The 18,837-nt window shown below is 45.3% G+C and overlaps 1 protein-coding gene across 1 annotated transcript in view; it reads left to right on the top strand.

Moving 5' to 3' along the window:
• The window catches only part of LOC147886751 (pentatricopeptide repeat-containing protein At1g06140, mitochondrial-like), a 48,880-nt gene extending 32,843 nt beyond the window's left edge, over positions 1-16,037 (top strand). The window contains exon 3 of the mRNA XM_087395512.1: positions 15,773-16,037. The gene's annotated coding sequence lies outside the window, so the exon portion shown is untranslated. The remainder of the gene's footprint in view (positions 1-15,772) is intronic.
• Positions 16,038-18,837: the final 2,800 nt, after the last annotated feature.

Genomic DNA, 18,837 nt, shown 5'->3' with positions numbered 1-18,837 from the left:
TAGCTTCACATACCGAGGTCAGCCAGTAGAGATTGTGCAGTCCTACATATACTTGGGTGTGGTTTTCATAGGGCCAGTTTTCACGATGATCCATGTTGCTTGAGCACGACTCACACGAGGACATGGTGCTTTGGCCCGACTAGAGCGACAATGTTTTCAAGCGCATTTTCAGGATCCACCCACAAAGTGCTCTCTTTTCGACACTAGTGTGAGGCCAATCGCCATGTATGCAGCACCTTTCTAGGGGTGTGATATTTCAGTAGCAGAGTGGAGAAGATTTGAGCGGTTACAGGTAATTATGGGATCTAGGATGATTCACAATAAGCCCTCAATCCCCCATCAGATAGTACAGGCAGAGTTTGCTATGACCCCTCTTCAGGTCGATGCCACCTTTCAGATAATGACATTCCTTTATAGAGTTTGGGACCTATCTCGTGTGAGACTACCGAGACTGGCATTGGAGTCCTCTATTCGACTGGTAGAGAGTGGGTTTAATACAACATGGTATGCACACGTCTCTGCATGGTTTGCCAGTCATGGCATTCAGATGGATGCACCTCCCGAGCTGATTCCACGAGATGAGATCAACCGCATCATACGGATAGACCTCCTTCAATTTCACACATTTCGGACTTTGGGGGGGGACCAGGAGTTCCCCACCAAGACTTAGCTCTACTATGACCATTTTTTGAGAGTATCGGAGGATGGTCGCATCATCAGACCCCAGTATCTTGAGGACAGAGGAGTCTCACACGCACTGAGGATTGCCATTGATGATTGGACAAATGCGAGTCTCTTCCCATCAGCTGAGGATTGAGGCAGGGAGAGCTGCAAGCATACCCAGAGCGCAGCGGACTTGTAGGTTATGCACGATGGGTCAAGTCGAGACCGAGGAGCACTTTCTCTGTGTGTGCCCGGCCTACTATGAGATCCGAGGGCGCTACCATTGTCTCTTTCAAGAGGGACACGGTTTTGGCCCAGTCTCACGACTGATCCACTTCCAGGACTAGGTGTGTATTCGACTCTACTTGATGGAGATGCGATGACACAGGGAGACACTCTTGCGACGGATCAGAGAGCAGCAGGATGTGACCACCACGTCACAGGACACTGAGGTAGGCCGAGCATTGAGCCAGGTCACTTGCTTCTATGCATTTGAGTCAGCTCCAGGGCACTCGGGGGTAGAGGAGGAGGAGCTAGCTGACATGAGAGATAGATGGGCCAGTAGCGAGAGCCAACATCCAGTCCACAGTGGCTTGTATGAGTTACATTGATTCCGCACTTTTGTCCCATATGCCCCGAGGCCTCCCGTGGACGTTAATATATCTTTCTTTCTTTCTCTCTCTCTCTCTCTCTCTCTCTCTCTCTCTCTCTACAATCCTACAAGCTGAAAGGAACTAAGCTATGGATAGCTGAGGAACTTACAAGAGCTCAATTGAAGGATAAAGCAACAGAATTAGCCAAAGTTAAGGCTGCCAGGAAAGATGGAAAATGGGTAGAGTACCGTGGAGGAATAGCACTCATTAAGGAATTCAAATCAAAACCAAAAGACTCTCAGTCTTAAAATGATGTATGGCCAATTATATGTATTTGTTAGGATAGAATCTAGGTACTTTAAATAATTGGAGCTGCTTTATGCACTCCTTGGGAGCTGCCATGTGCCCTCCATTTTTTTTGGGAGAAAAAACAGTGCTGATTATATTACTTCGAAAAAACAAGATACATGGGGTCAGTTTTGCAGCTGACGGGGCTGTGTTCACAAATCGGACGCAGCCCTAAGTGGAAACAAAAAGCTCTCTCTCACGGAGGGATCAGGCGGGTGTGAATAAACAGCCAGAGAGGCGGTGAATAGCGCCACTGAAGGCCCTGAGAAGTATGCTCGAAGAAGAGGCCCTGCGTATCCCAATCTCGGAGGAAACGTCTCCGCTTCTCCCGGCCAGCCCGGGAATCCCCCTGTATCTGGTCCCACTGGCCTCTGAGTGTGTGGATAATCTCGCTCTAGATGTCGGCCATGACCTGGGCAGTCGAAAGAGAGGTACCACCGAGGATCTGCGCGCAGCGCGAGGTCCAAATGTGCCATCCGACGATGCTGCTAATAATCTCCCAGACTGGCTGCCTCTCCTGAGATCCTGTGTCCGCCTCTGCCAAGTGCTGCGGGATGCCCTCAAGCAGCCCCCAAGTCCCCTGTGTGATAAGGAACATGGGGTCCTGCGGGCCTGCCTCGAACAACTGATGATAGCCAGGTGTGGTGCTGCACCAGCAGAACGCGCCCCAGGTGATCAAACCTAACTCCGGTGCTGCGCGAGTAAGGATCCCGAAGGCCCACCTCCACACGTCCTGGGCGCGAGTGCAGCTCCACAGGCAGTGCTTTGGTGACTCCTCGTCCTCATGACAAATCTGACAAAGTCCATCCTGACCAATCTGCCGCAACCAGCTCCCCACTAGAAGACCCTTGTGGGCGAGTAGCCAAAGGAAGTAGGAAATCTTCCGCGGCCGCCAGCTCTCCCACAAGGCCTTCCAGAAGGCCTGCAAAAATAGCCTGGAGATACCCTGAGCATACCAACTGGGCCGCTGGGTGGGCGGTCGGCTCTGCATCCTCCCGAGAACTCTCCTGCCCAATGTCGTGCTGTAAGCGAAGAAAGGGGTCGGCCCCTGGCCTGCCACAACCTCTGGCCATCTCCACTCACCTGGGTCCCAATCAAGCTCTGACAGGGCCCGCCCCTCCCAAAGCCAGAGGCGCCATAACTGCAGCTGATCCTGTTCTATACTAGGATCGATATGCCAAACCTTCCCTACGAGGCCTACGACACGAACCCTCTGCCACGAGAGAAGGGGGTCGATGAGCACACCCTCTCTCCTGAGTCGGCCGTCCCCCAAAACCGCGAAGAAGGATACAGAGGTGTCGTCCAGCCGGCCTGCAACCACCAGTGGGATGCCACGGGGGGTGAACTGTCCAAGCCAACGGGCATCACCAGGCATGAGGATCTGAATCTCGGGTGGAACCAACCAACCGGCAGGAATCGCTCCGTCTATCTCTGTGCGTCTCGCCTGAGCTCCACGGACACCTCCGGCTGCGGCTGCTAGAGCAACGGTCTCCAAGTGTCTGTAAGTGTCTCTCCAAACTCGAAGGGACCGGGCTGGCCCCCGCATCCAGCCGTCCCACGAGATATGTGACCTCTCCCCCAGCTGAAGGCCCAAGGTATCTCTGACCTGATCGTTCCAGATGAGCGGCTGGCGGTCGATCTCCTCCTGACTGCTAGGAGGGGACTGGAGGAGACTGAGACGGAGTCGCCTCCAAACCGTGAGAAGGCTACGAATGAGCGGGGAGCGGGGGTGAGTAAGCGGTGCAGAGGTGAAGATCCACCGGAGGGACGGTAGCCACTCTCCACCTCGGCGTGGGACACAAGAACTGATCCCCTGCTGAAGTAACATCTTCCATGTTTGCCCCCTTGGGGTCAAACCGCGGATAACTAACTTGCCCAGTAGGGCCTGACTCTGAAGCTCAGGATCAATGACCCCCAAGCCACCCTCAGCCTGCGGAAGAATGACTGTCTGCCAGGCTACCCTGGCTCTGGTATCTCTGAGACCATCCCCCCCAGACCACAGGAAATTCCGGACCATCCTCCTGAGCTGTGCCACGCAGGATCTCGAGAAGCACCAACAAGAGGCCACATACCAGGCCGTGGCCAGGAGAACCTGGTTGACTACAAGAGCAGGACCTGCAAGAGAGAGCTTAGCAGTGCTCCAGAAAGCCAGCTTCCGTCGTATGGAATCTAGCACCGGGAGAAACTGCTGAGCTGGCGTGATGTCTAGGCCAACCTGAAAGCCGAGATATCTAGTAGTTTGCCCCCGCGGGATCCACCTGAAACCCAAAAACCTCCCCCACTGTGAGCATGCCCCAGGGTTTGTGAGAAAACCAACTGATTTGTTCCAGTTGATTTTCGCACCGGCTGCCGAGCAGAAGACCTCTAAGGCCAGCCTCACCCTCTCCAGCATCATGTCATCATCCTGAACATACAGCGCTGTGTCATCTGCATACTCTCGATGAAGAGGCTGGTATTTCGGAATGAAGGCGTTGACGCTTTTGTGAGGGTTTGGAGGGGGAGGCGGGGTCATCCTGCCCGTTCTTCAAAACTTTTAGCAAAGGCGTGAGGCCTTTGGTGCCATGGACAAACGCTTTCTCGAGCCAACTCGAGATCTCTGAGGTAGTCATCCCGTAGAAGGCGCGAAGTTTTTGAGGAGTCCAGGCTCTGACATCCTGGGGGAGGGGCCACGACAGAGGGGGCCTGAGGATCACAATCAATCTGAAACGCTTGGCGGCGCATCGCCACCGCAGGCGCACGTCACCCTCGGACCACTGAGTCTCGAGAAGCTGTCCACCCGACGGGCCTATCCAGGAGCAAATTTGAGCGTGCGTCTGCTCTCTGAGAGCCTCCCAGACCGAGTCGTCTGTCCAAATCTCGGTGCCGTCGCTGAGAAAAGTGAAAGCAAAGCTGGGGCCATCCCTCGGGGCCAAGGCTGCGATCTTCCCATCCGCCCCTTTACGAAGTAAGAAGATATTGATGTCGAGGCAAGCTGGGAAAGTCCCGAGGTCGGCCACATCCAAATAATCCCAGGGACCGGACCTGTAGAAGTCGCGAGGAAGCTCTCTCTCCTGGAGCTGAGGCCCGCCAGAGTCTGCAACTGAGGGGGCCGGGATAGCAGACAAGGAAGACTGCTCCAGGGGTGGTGCAGTCTCAGGGTGCCCTGCCTGGGGTGAGGAAGGGGAAGGAGGGTGAGGGATAGGCGACTCAGACTCCACGGAAGCGACTAGCGGGGGGGCGGAGGTGGGGGAGTGGGGGCTGCACGCGGCTGAGAAACCACCGGTGAAGTTGACACTGCGGAAGAGCTGAGAGGGGCGGGGGAGGAGGGATGGGACTGGGGCTGGGACTGGGGCTGAGGAGGAAGAGGAGGGGGCTGAAGAGGAAGAGGCGGGGGTTGATGCTGCGGGACGGAAGAAGGGGACTGCGGCTGGGGTAGGGGCTGGGGCTGGGTGGAAGGGAGCTGGGGATCGGAAGAGAGGGGGACCTGAGGCTGCAGAGGGCGGGCTACAGACGAAGAAGAAGCTTTCCCAGGACCCTGGGGCGGCTGCCTGTCAGGTCTCTAAGGCGCTGCTGCAGGCTGGGTAACCTCTGCCTCCTTGCCTTTGTCAGAAGTCTTCTTATTCTTTCCTCTTTTTCTTCTGACCTCAGTCCAGCCGCCAGCCACCTCTGGACCGGACTCCGGCTGCCTCTGCTCTTCCTGACGTGGCTGCCTGGAGGGAGGGGGAGGGGGCCCGAGAGGAGCTGGAGAAGAGTGGACAAGCAGCAGCCAGGTGCCCAAAGCCGTGACACCTCAGGCACTGGCCTGGCTGTCCTGTGACTACCATGCTTTGAGTAATGCTGCCAGCATCTGTCACGATCTCAATCACTGCAGGGAGGGACGCAGGGTCTGCCACAGCCACACGGACTCTGGGAGCTCCTGCCGCAGCAACCGCGTCGACGAAAGTGTCATGCATCACCCAGCCAAAGTGGGAACCCAGGTCCTTGACTATCGGCCGCAACTCAGCAGCAAGGCCTGGAAAAACTAGCGTCACTGGGTGGCGAGGTATGCGGAAACTAGCATCAAAGTCCGCTGCGCTGAATCCTCGGTACCAAGGGACTATCATGATGATCTTTCCATCCACAGATGTGGGGGAACCAGCAATCAGATTGCTCGCAGCTTTCGCAGTGGAGAGTTTAAGCCAGAAGATGCCCCTTCCCATAAGGGCCACCTCCTCGATATGGCTGTCCTCTAGCATAAGAGTGGATTGAAGCCAATCCCTGATGGCTGGTCTGGAGGGAGAGTGTCCAATGACTCTGCCATAGACTGAAGTGTGGGCAAAGTCATTGGCAACCTGTTGTACCCGAGACGACTGTTGCTCTGTCAAGATCACGCGGTAGGCTTCTGGAGAGGGAGGGTCCGGCTGGGCCTCCGATTCCGGGCAGGGAGCCGCCATACCGCCAAGACAAACTGCGAGACCTCCGATGAGGAAGAGGCTGCCACCAAAAAAGGGGGGGGGGGAGTTAGACGAGGGATGGAGCCTGGGTGTGACGGAGGAGGATAAGGCAAGGCGAGGCGAGACGGGGTGGAAGAAGAGGAGGCGATGGCGAGGTGAGGCAAGGCGGCGGGTAAAGGCGGGGGGGCGAAGGCGGGGGCAAGGCGAGGGCGAAGGCGGGGGCAAGGCGAGGGCGAAGGCGGAGGCAATGGCGAGGCGAGGTGAGGGCAAGGGGTGAAGGCGAGGGCGGGGCAAAATGTGGCGAGGGCGGAGGGCGGCGGGCGGAGGTGAGGGCGAAGGGCGGAGGCGAGGGCGTGGTGGCGAGGGGCGCAAGGCGAGGGGCGAGGGGAGCGAGGCGAGAACGAGGGGTGCAAGGCGAGGGCGAGGGGCGAGGGGCGCAAGGCGAGGGCGTAAGGTGAGGCGGAGGAAGGTAGGGAGGTAGAGGCTACGGCGAGGGGCTCGCAGGAGCAGTGCATGCTTCTGGTTCGAGATCCCATGTGCCCTCCATAAGCTGTTGTATTGCATGGTTTTTCTATTGTCCCATAGACCTTTGGTCTCCCGTGGACGTTAATAGACTTTCTTTCTTTCTTTCTCTCTCTCTTCCCCCCCCCCCCCCCCCTCCCTGGCACCCCTCCTTGTGTGTGTGTATAGTCTTATCCCCGCCAACATTTCTACCGCTCTTGGTGAGCACACTTGTTGGTTATGGGAGTGACTTTTGTTGGGTGTATTGAGTTCGATCCCAGATCAAGGTCTAATGACCCCTGCCTTGTGGTCTAAAGTTAAAAATTCTTATTCATCTCTCTCTCTCTCTCTCTCTCTCTCTCTATATATATATATATATATATATAGAGAGAGAGAGAGAGAGAGAGAGATAGATAGATAGATACATACATACATACATATCTATCTATCTATCTATCTATCTATCTATCTATATGTATGTATATATGTGTATATATGTGGGTGTGTGTGTGTGTGTGTGTGTGTGTGTAAATATATAGATATATATATGTATGTATGTATGTATATATTTATGTATGTCTATACATATATAGACATGCATACACACACACACACACACACACACACACACACACATCCCTATACATTGTACAGGTGAATCATTAATGGCAATATATATATGTATAATATGAGACTTTTAATTATATGAGATTTATATGTATAATATAAATCTCTCTTAGATTGTGGAGGAAATTCTGAGTTATAAATTATATATCTATATATATATTTATACCATACATGTATGTATAAGTATATGTATGTATATGCATGTCTATGTAATTATATATATGTATGCATATATATATGTGTGTGTGTGTGTGTGTGTGTGCGCGTATACAAATATATTTATTGATATATATGTGTATACATACATACATACATATATATAATATATATATAAATATGCATATATATATATTTATATATACACACACACATAAATAATACATACATGTATATGTATATGTGTGTGCGTGCGTGCGTGTGTGTGTGTGTCTCTCTCTCTCTATCTATCTATCTATATCTATATATCTATATATATATAGATATATAGATATAGATAAATAGATAGATAGAGAGAGAGAGAGAGAGAGAGAGAGAGAGAGAGAGATGTATATGTATTACATATACGGATTCTTCTTCTCACACACACACACGCACAGAGTCATGACAAGAGAAATCACAAATGCGTGATTAGTGGATATTATAACATCATTATATATTATACACCAATGGTGTAACATTTATTTATATTTATGATGGACACTGATCGAATTGTTATGGCGGTGGATCATCTTAGTAGATAGGACTACGAGCTAGAGCCATTGCTTTAGACGGCATCAAATTTGGACATGTATCACTAATTCTATTAATAAAGATGTGCACCAACGTGTCTAGGTCCTAGGGGCAATAAGAAGGGAAGGGTGCATTAAGGTGCATTGAATGGTAGATGCATAGGCTAAGGGTAGGTGTAAATGGGAAGATGGAACTTGAGTGATCTCAATGGACATTAATGAAAGCGTATCACCCTTTCATTGTGAATCTCACATAGCATTCTCTCTACCGCATTGCATTCATCCGCATCTCTCTCATACCTTGGATGTAGGTCGAAAAGAGAAACAAGTACTCTCACTAGGGCGCTCTTCCCCCATTGGAGAGCCAATTGGCATTCAAATTCTGCATGCATTGCACACATTTGCATTCTTGAGAAATTTGCTTCCTCACATTTGGTATCAGAGCCGTGACGATCCACCACTGGGACGGAAGAGGGAGCGAAGGAGCGCATGTGAAAAGAGAAGGCATGTGTTGGAGCAGGGTGGAACGCGAGCAAGAGACTCCGGTTGTCAAGGAGTTATGACTCACCATTATGAAGAATGGATAGAGAATAAAGGATTTTCTTCTCCATGTAGAGCATCTTATAGGATGAATAGGACTGAAACAGAAGAGTTGGAAAAAGAAATTAATGATCTATAGTTTCTATAGACTAAGCAGTTCTCCATCATAAAATCATCTATGACCAAGGTCTACCTAGTTCAATAACACATTTGGGTGAGATAATATTTTTAGTAATGATGACCAGTTTGTTGAGAATATGTTTCAACTTCTTAAGTAGGTTATTATAAGAGATTTTAGCAGCGTGGTATTTAGAAGGGGATTGTGAACACAAAGAGATATTGAAGAGACACTGCAGTGGGACTTCTGCATTTGGAATATTCAGCATCAAGAGGAAATAGAACTTGAAGATGAGATTTAAGTTCAGTTTGAAAAGAGATCATATACTATCAAGAGAAGAATATTTGTCTCCAAGGCTTTGGCCTAGTGGTTTGAGTGTTGGGCTACCAACCCTTTGGTCATGGGTTCAAGTCTTGGTGGTTGGCGCATGGAGTCCTAGCTTGTGGTTGAGTGCGTGTGTGTGGTGTGTGTGAGTGCCACAACTGTGGATCCATTGCCCCACCGGTCCAAGACGGCATGCCCCTTGATAGCACGGGTGCGTGAGTGGTGTGCGTGTTTTAAAAAAGGGAAAAAAAAGAGAAGAATATTTGCAGATTATGAAGAGGCGATGCAAATGTACAAGTAAAAGAGAAAAGCGCACGCAAGAAAAAGAGACAAGAGAGGATCCAGAGGAGGACTTCCACCCATTCAAGCAGGAGGAAGTGTCGTTACAAGAGAAATCACTAATCTGTGATTAGTGGACATTAGAACATTATTATGTATTATACACCAATGATGTAACATGTATTTGTATTTATGATGGACACCGACTGAATTGTTATGGCAATGGATCATCTGAGTAGATGGGACTAGTCAAGCTAGAGCCATTGCTTCAGACGGCATCAAATTTGAACATGTAACACTAATTCTATTAATAAAGATGTGCACCCGACCAAATTTCTCAAGAATGCAAATGTGTGCAATGCATGCAGAATTTGAATTCCAATTTGCCCTCCAATGGGGGAAGAGCGCCCTCATGAGAGTACTTGTTTCTTTTTTTGACCTACATGCAAGGTGTGAGAGAGATGCAGATTAATGCAATGTGGTAGAGAGAATGCTACATGAGATTCACAATGAAAGGCTGATACCCTTTCATTTAATGTTTCTTGAGATCACTCAAGTTCCATCTTCCCATTTACACCTACCCTTAGCCTATGACCCATGCATCTACCATTCAATGCACCTCAATGCACCCTTCCCTTCTTATTGACCCTAGGACCTAGACACGTACACACACACACACACACACACATATATGAATATACATATATATTTATATATAAAAATTAAATATATATGTGTATATTTACATATACATACATACATACATATGTATGTATGTATGTGTGTGTGTGTATATATATATATTTATGTCTATATATGTATATGTATATCTATGTGTGTGTGTGTGTGTGTGTATAGATGTGTGTGTGTGTGTGTGTGTGTGTGTGTGGCTGTCCTTCGTAAGAATTGTAAGGCGATCAAATGCTTACATTTTGATATTGGAGAAGTCGTTCATTTACAATCTTTTTTGGAAACCCGACGACTTACTATGGACGATTTAATCCTAGTATCTCGCATGGATTCCAAATGACATTTTGATCTTCAAGTCTCTTGGCTTTTGTCGGGATTCGCTCTTTTTTATTTTTAAGCATTGTACTTCATGATGGGTTTTCACTTCTTTTGAGGTTTCCCATTCAGTAATATAAAGTATTACCAAGAAAAAAAAGTGAGTGTGTGTGTGTATGCTATATATTCTCAAGCCTATTTAGGAAGCATTCTACAGAAATAAACTATCCATTATCAAGGATTGTCTTTGCCTCACCATGTATACATGTGCTTTTGTAGATGAAGGATTTACTATGGGAATTTCAAAGCTTGGGGTGAAACCTTTGTCTTGTCAGAGTAGTGCCAAATTTAATGTCTCTCCAGCAAACAAGTGGTGAATAGAGGCTAAAGGGTTGTGTTCTTATGGGAATAATGCAGTAGTTGGTAGAATTGGGTCCTGGAATTCATGCAGGGTTAGTTCAATACAATTGATGATGTCGATGAATTTTTTGCAAAGAGTTTGCAAGTGCTTTTTGGTTTGTGAAAGCATTAGTAAGAACTACAAACAGTAATTGATGATCTTGATGATTTTTTGTGGTCCTTTTAGTATAATCCTAGTTAAGCAGCATATGGACTACGTACGATTTAAGATATGGAAACATCTAAAGGGTCACATCAAGATAATATGAAATCAAGGAAGCTCAAAATAAAGATCTGTGTTATGTAACAAATGCAAATCTTGAATATTTGTGGACAAGGTTCAAAGCATTAAAGAGAAGGTGGACAAGCTAACAACATGCCTACTATAGTTGAGATTGTAATTAACTTAGACAAGGAGTCGTGTCTATGGTCCTATTGATAAGATGCGTTGAAGGCTGGTACATATGTTGCAACAGTACGGAAAGTGGCAGCTCCTCTAATGTGGAGCTTGCACAGGGCTTGGAAGAGGCCTGGTTAAGTGCTGTTAGAGGCTGCTGCAGGGCACCCCTGTGGCCAGGAAGGAGAGAAAAGGGCTGCGAAGAGTAGGCTCAGAAGCATTATATAGAGCCGTACCAGGTTGGTTGGTTGGCTGATCCAGTCCGCCAATCTGGGACTGGGATACCAGCCTATAAAAGGGGAGCCGTTGGGGCTCATATCCGGTCTATTATCCATTTTGAGCAGCATTTCAGGAGCAGATTCTAGCAACAGATCAACCAGACTTGGGCCATCAGCTAGGAGGACTAGGAGCTGCAAGGAAGAGGCTGATTGCTGTAGACAAAGATCTCAGAAAGCTGACATTCAGGGGAGCAAGGAGGACGGAACAAAGGGGGAGCTTGGGCCTCACCATTGGCTGTGTTCTAGAGGTCAAGCAACCAGCACTGCCTTACTTTGGCTGTCTAGGAGGACAAGTTTGAAGGTGTGTTTGTGGGGCGCGGCGATGAGGCCCACCTAAGCTCACAAGGAGCACGAAGGCCGAGTGTTTTGGGAGTGCCATGGAGGTAGGAGAACAACTGTTGGTATTGTATAGGGGTTCACATCTATATAGCACTTTGCTACTAGAGGGTGAGACATTGGACATACTTTGTCTATTGTGTCCATCTTGGACGGAAAAATCATTTTGTTGTGGAATTTAGTGTTTTTGACATCACCATTTTGTTTGAATTAGGTAAAAACTCTTAAAATGACTTTTGAGTCACTAAATTTGAACATTTGGAGGGGGCAAATTACCAAAGCAGTTTTTGCCAAAAAGCACCGTGCAATAGGAAGTGATTTGGGGAGCCTCCGAATAATATTGCTTCGAGGTCCCAAATCGCTTCCTATTGTACAATGTTTTTTGGCACCCGTTTTGGTCGTTTTGGCCCCAGTGATTTTGTGGGTTTTTGCCTGCTCCAAACAAAATGGTGATATAAAAATCACTAAATTCTATGTTGTGCTAGAGAAAGCAATTGGAGACCCAAATCGGTTTCTATAGCACGATGCTTTTTGGCACTTGTTTTGGTCGTTTTAATCCCTCTGGGTGTTCAAATTTAGTAATTGAAAAGTCATTTTGGGAGTTTTTTTTGGAAAATGTGTTACATGATGATGTCAACATCTTTTATGATGACAAAAAAATGCTTCAATGTACATGTACGAGGAACCTTCGATTGAATGCTCGATGGGTTGAAGTTGTGTTTCTCACTCTAGAACTTGTTAATTATGAGCTAAGAAAACAAGAAAAGCATGGATTCCTTATAGGGTCCCTAGATGAGCTCTGTATTTTTCTAATGATAGTGCAAGGGACATGACAGAAGGAAAGTGAGGCTAGAGGGATGCAATGGATGTAGAAGTTGGAATTGAGAGAAAGCTAGGATTGTGGATAATAGGTGAGATAGCAGCTACATCAGTGTGCAGTGTTGAGTTAGGCACTAAAGCGGTCACCAACGCTAACGAAGTGGCTATTGATGATGACATAGTTGCAAGAGAGAACGGGATGTCCTCTTGACCTTTGTGAGATTCAAATGCTTGCTTGCCTTCTTTACTTGCTCTCCGCTTTGCACGTCTTCTTTCCCTTCAAAGTCTTGAGTTGGATATGATCACCACTGGGTCTTGTTGGTCCAAGTAACTGAGAACCTTGATGAAGTTGGTAGCTCTGGCAACTACTCCAATGGTTCACTTTGTGCTTAGCTTGAAAACTTCCGAAATTTTCGCAGGTTAACACTTTGGTCTCTCTTCACTCTCCTTAAGTATCTTTGGCTCTCTTACTTGCTCCCTCAAAGTTGTCATAACTGCTTGGCATAAGATTTCTATCCCCTAAGATCCTAGTACACCAGTCCAGGGTTGGGCCTCGCATATCCTATGATCTTTGATTGATTCTAGGGTTAAGATGTAGTATACCTAAGGTTGAGACCACAATTATTGTGGATGAGGTTTAGATATTGTGGATTGAGCTAGTCTGAGAAAGGCACGACTATTCTAGGATTAGTAGACCTAATTAGGGGAAAGCATGGCTTTAGATAAAGTAAAGCTACTTCATGCATACATTTTACATTTAGGGCTAAATGCTAAATGTAGCTAGTAGTAGGCCTATAAGAGTGAGCCAAGATCTTAGTATTTGACTACGAGCCAAGTTATCTCTGAGTGCTTTGGTTTTTGTCCACTTAGTAGCATAATCTGTAGCCACAATAATGTAGTTGTTTTGTGTATACTACACTACAATTTTGAAAGGACCCATGAAATATAGGCTCCATCTTTTAAATGCTTCCTAAGCACATATCGAACCTATTGGTGGTCATATTAGAGGTGACTTGACCGCTCGAAAAAATTTCTAGGCAGGACTATGGCGGACTACTCTATTTCGAGATGCCCAGGCTTAGTGTGTCAAGTGTCATATCTCTCAAAGAACAAGTCGCCTACTTCCACAAGAGTACATGTCTTCAGCAAAGCCACTTCATTGAGTACTATTGGTCGTTCATGTCATCATCTTAGTACTCCATTTGCTCCTTAGCGGTGGAGTCGACCACTAATAAAATTTTATGTACATTCCATGCTTTCAGGCGTAATTGCTTGTGTCTATCCTATGATATATGCTCAGGAAACGTGCCATGAGACAGGTACTGTATTAATTCATCATATTTTCTTATAAAAATCATCAACAATACGTATCTATTCCGAGCTTTAGTGCTGATGCCTTGGTTTCCATCTGAGGCAGATAAAGGTGACAGACAATCTATTTCTGAATGAGACTTTCCTAGTTTGTGAATGATTTTTAAATTGAACTCTTGAATAATAAGATTGACCTAATTAGATGTCCATGAAACACTGTTTTGGTGATTAAATGAACTAAGGCCTAATGATTCCAATGAGTGGATTCCCATAGCTTAGGCCCTTTTTTGGATTCATCATCTTTCATAGAAGTTTTTTCAAGGACTTTGCCAAAATTCCAACTCCCTTATATGAAATGTCCAAAAACCAAGTTCTTGTGGACCGAGCAGCTATCAACAGAGTTTCACGAACGAAAGAAACGAGCCACTGAGACACGATTCTCCGATAGCCTAGGTGGGATGTGATCTTCAATGTTCATGTGGATGCTTCTGGGTATGCTATTGGTATCATCTTGACCAAACTAGATGGTAAACTAGATTATTCGATTTATTATGCCATCCGATGAATGACACCACCCGAGTGCAATTATAGCACTGTTGAGTGAGAGGCAACTAAGAGATAGGATATTTGGCTAGGCATCCTTTCAATGTCTTTGATCTTGCCTCGCTCGGTCGAATCCCTTCTTTTTGGAAAATGGCATGGCCGAGTAGCATGCTAACTCATACTTGGGTTTAGAGAAATCCCTACTTGCCTGCACCTGTCAAAGGATTTTCCAAGGTAGACAAGATGCACGAAAACTACCGAGTAGTAAACACAAAAAGGATCCAACTAATTAGTAGTGAACTCCGTCGGATGATCTTAAAAGTTTTACCCCATAAATCTCTGAAAAGTGGATGGCACATTTCCTAGTCCAAATGGCATAACTTTAGTGGCACAAGCAACTCATTCTTATATAGAAGCAGTTTTGGATTGTTCTTCTAATGCACTAGAAATTTGGTTATATGGCCATTATAGCCATCCACGAGCAAGTAGATCTCGTGGCTTGAAAGGTAGTCAAGTATCCCATCTGTAAATGGAATCGGAAATGGGTTTGGTACTATTTGGGCATTCAACTTTCTGTAGTAAACACACACTCGCACTTTGCCATTCTTTTTGGTCACCACTACTATCAGAAACAAGTAGTCACTCCAATGAATCCATAGATGAATTTAACACGGATGAGCTGGTAAAGCTCTGCTTTCATGCACTTGGCTTAGTTCGGGTTCATCCTATGCCTTGCGGTACAAGTGGTATGTGAAGCTGGTAGATTTATGGGGGAACTCCTCTTCAATTGGTGTAACTCCATGCAAATACATCCTTCGATTGTAAAAGCATACTTTTAACAGTTGGGAGTTGGTCATCTTACCACAACTGTGGGCGGCTCCTTTGTAGTACCCAAATTAAGCTTCTGTGTTGATTCTAGGACCAAGTGCTCAGTACAAGTAGAGTAACGATCATCGGTGCGTTGGCTCAATCCCTTTCCCCAATTACATCTTTAGTTAAGGTAGTAGGGTGTAGATGCTATTTCAATAGTAAATTATACATTTCATGTCAATAGAGTTCTAATTTTTAAAATGATAATTTTTAAATCATAATATTATACAATTATCTATATATTTTAACGCTTTTATGTATAAATGATGTTTACCAAATTAATATATTTTTATAAATATATCATATTTTAATATGGCTTGATATATTATGGATGAGAAATTTTATACAATTATAAATATTTTTATATCTATATGTTTTAAATTTTATTTATGATTAATAGTATTAAATTTATAATTTTGTATGAGATAAAATAAAAAGTTTTAGTTTTAGTTTGAAATTGTCTTCATGGAAGCAAGTCAACTCTTTCAAGGTTTTGCATTTGCAAGAGGTTTGGTTTTTAAAGGTTTCCATATGCAAGAGGTTGAAAGAAAATTTTGTTATTTTCAACATCAATGTTTTGAAAGAAGTACTAGATCATCGATAAGACAATAGTATTTGAGTAACTCATGAATATTTATATTGCATGTGTTTCGCACACACTAACCCTGTGTCACTATACAGGATGAGAGGAGTGAGGGTGCACATTCACCACCACCACACTTTGAGCTAGATGACCCTCTAGATGAGGATCAAGGTATGGCGGACATGATGGTATCTTGTTTTAGAGAAATGACATCACATGGGGGAGAGATGTTTGAGTCTAAGACTGTGATGCGAGATTTGGCAATCAACATGCTTATATGATGGTGCCGGGATGACAAAACTACAAGCTTGGCTCTCTATCTTGAATTTGCAGGCAAAGTATGGCTGGTCAGATACAAGTGTGCTAGCGCAAATTGTTTTAATTGTTTTAATTTTAGTATCTCAGTCTTAAGGTTTCTTGGATATGCAAATTGTTTTAATTAGTATCTCTTTCTTAACATTTCTTGGATATGCAAACTGCATATCTCATTCTTAACGTTTCTTGGATATGCAAACTGCAGCTTAGGTTACTACATGCCTGCCCCAAATACCATGCTCAATTCCAGAGATGCAGAGAAGATGATGTTGGCAATGGCTGGGATGGATTGTGACACCATTCACACTTGCCGTGATGATTGTATTTTGTTTTATCATGAGTATGGAAATTTGGTTAATTATTTAAAGTGTGGGACATAGCACTATAGACAGGACTTGTAGGGTGACAAGATCCCAGTAAAGGTCTTGAGACATTTTTCCATCATCCCTAGAATAAAACACATGTTCAGAGGCCCAGACATTACGCAACTGATGACATGGCATGCTACACACCGGTCTACGATAACCAGTGATACTTTAAGATCTCTCTAGATTGTTATGCTTGAAGCATATAGACACCATGTGGACAACGTTTGCGAGGGAGCTACACAATTTACATCTTGGGCTTGCAATGGACGGTGTGAACACTTTCAAGTCATGCTCCACATCTTGGTGGACATGGCCCATAGTCTTGGTGAACTACGATATCCCATCATGGTTCTCAATAAAGAAGGGGCATCTCATGCTTGCCCTACTTGTGCCAAGGCACTATAAGGCCAAGAATATGGACGTGTACATGGCACCCTTGATCAAGGAGATACAAACCCTACGGAGAGGCATACGTGTCTTTGATGTTTCTATAGCTCTGAGGTATACCACAAACATTTCCATCAGGGGAATTTTGATGTAGACAATGCATGACTATCCAGGATATGGAGAGTGTACAGTTATGTACTTGTGTGTGCCTAATATTACTTTTATGATTTGTAGTGTGATATATGCATGTCTAATGATCTTTTTGTGCATGTAGGACTCAAAACAAGTGCGTACACAGATTGTTTTATTTGTGGTTCTAGTATGAATGCACAACAATCCAAACATACGAGAAAGCTAGTTTATGAAGGCCATGCGAAATACCTTCTGCTTAACCATCCTGGATGTGAAGGTCAACTTGATCCACCAGTGACTTGTAGGAAGGCAAGTGATTGGATTGGGGCTTGGAGAACTAGAGAGATGCCTCCTCCTAGTATGGAACGGATGTTGATCTTTCATGAGCTTTCATATGTTGGATCCCATGCATATCTTTAAGAATGTGGGGGCTTCCATTTAGGAACACTTAATTGGTATGACAAAGACACAAAGGGAGTGCGAGAAGAGACTTGTGCGAGATGGATAGGATGCCTCACTTGTGGCCCCAAGAGCATGCTCGTAGAACCCAAGAGTGTGGTTCTCCAACCCAAGAGGGTGGTGTAGAACCCAAGAGGGTGCTTCAAAAAATCAAGAGGGTGCTTCAAGAACCCAAGAGCTCCCTCTTAGAATTTTTATCTCGAAGGCACCTTGGATCCTTTCCAAGAGATAGTAGGCAAGAGTCAAGGCCGACATTGCATCTTTTCGGGCACTCGCGGGACACATGTGCTGCTTGAGAGGAGCGTTTTACAGAGGATGATAAGATTAGTGGCCTCAAGTCCCATGATTGGCACAAGGTCTTACATGTATTCTACATGTTAGTTTGAATGCTTACTAGAACTAAGATTGTGATGCTTTTGTGTAAATACGATCGTGATACATTGTTAAAACTCCTCTATTTCTTGGATAGTTTATCATCCCAATTATAGTGAAATGATACTTATCAGAAGATGCTAGAAAAGCTATCTACAAGATCAGTGGCATTGTGAGGTATGCTTACTATCATATCATCTTCATTATATTTCATTCAATTTGAAATGATCGATAGAAAGTATTGAATCTTACATGTGCATGTGAAATAGGTGGATCTTGTAAAAAGAGATCTTTGTATCGAGAATCGAGGGGGCTAAGGTGGACTCCATCGAAGTTGTATGCTTGCTTAAGAAACACTTTTCCTCAAGCATTATGACGACGACTGAGGTGCACGTGGTTGATGAGGTCGCTATGTTGCAAGAACCGTTCATAGTCGTTGGATGTTTTTCCTTGAACGGTCTATGAAAATCCGTTGAAGGGATTTGCAAGGCAAATAGCTAGACCTGAAGCAAGCATGGCAGATGGATGGCTTGTGCAGGAGTCATTAGTATACATCACAAAGTTTCTTGCATCCATGGATCCCGGTATGCCACCCGGTTGGAATATCAAGGATGATGATGGTGTCGTTGCCAAGGTGCCCTAAGGAAAAGGGAAAGAGAAAAAGATAAGTGCAAAGAAAATGGATAAATTCAACAAGTTTTGTATCCTCAATAGTCCCAAGATTCAAAAATGGATTAAGAGATATGAAGAGGCCAAAGCAGAAATAATAAATGAGAGGACAAGATTTAGAGTCATGCATAGGCAAAGGGAACCATATCCACGGGACCTTGCTCTTCTCCTCAAACACATGTCACGTGATTGGTTACAACAAGTTCTTCGGAAAGCCAAAGATGATGGAGAGGATATAACCAGTCAAGAGTGGGTGATTGGAGTTGGATGGATGCCATATGTAAGATTCTTACCTTTCTACTTAATTTGGGTATTTAATTATGGTCACAATCGCTACAGATGCATCCTCGTTTTTTTCATGATGTTCTTTTGTAGTAAAAAAAGTAAAGTACATTATGGTCACATGGACGACATTTTCGTGTGGAACGCATCAATTCAAAGAGAGTCACCTATGACTGTGG

The sequence above is a fragment of the Dipteris shenzhenensis genome, chromosome 24, assembly GCF_047967505.1.
Source record: "Dipteris shenzhenensis isolate YYH24624 ecotype China chromosome 24, Dip_SZ_1.0, whole genome shotgun sequence".
NCBI lineage: Eukaryota > Viridiplantae > Streptophyta > Polypodiopsida > Gleicheniales > Dipteridaceae > Dipteris > Dipteris shenzhenensis.
The sequence above is the reverse complement of the archived record's forward strand: the minus strand, read 5'-3'. Positions and strand labels throughout refer to the sequence as shown.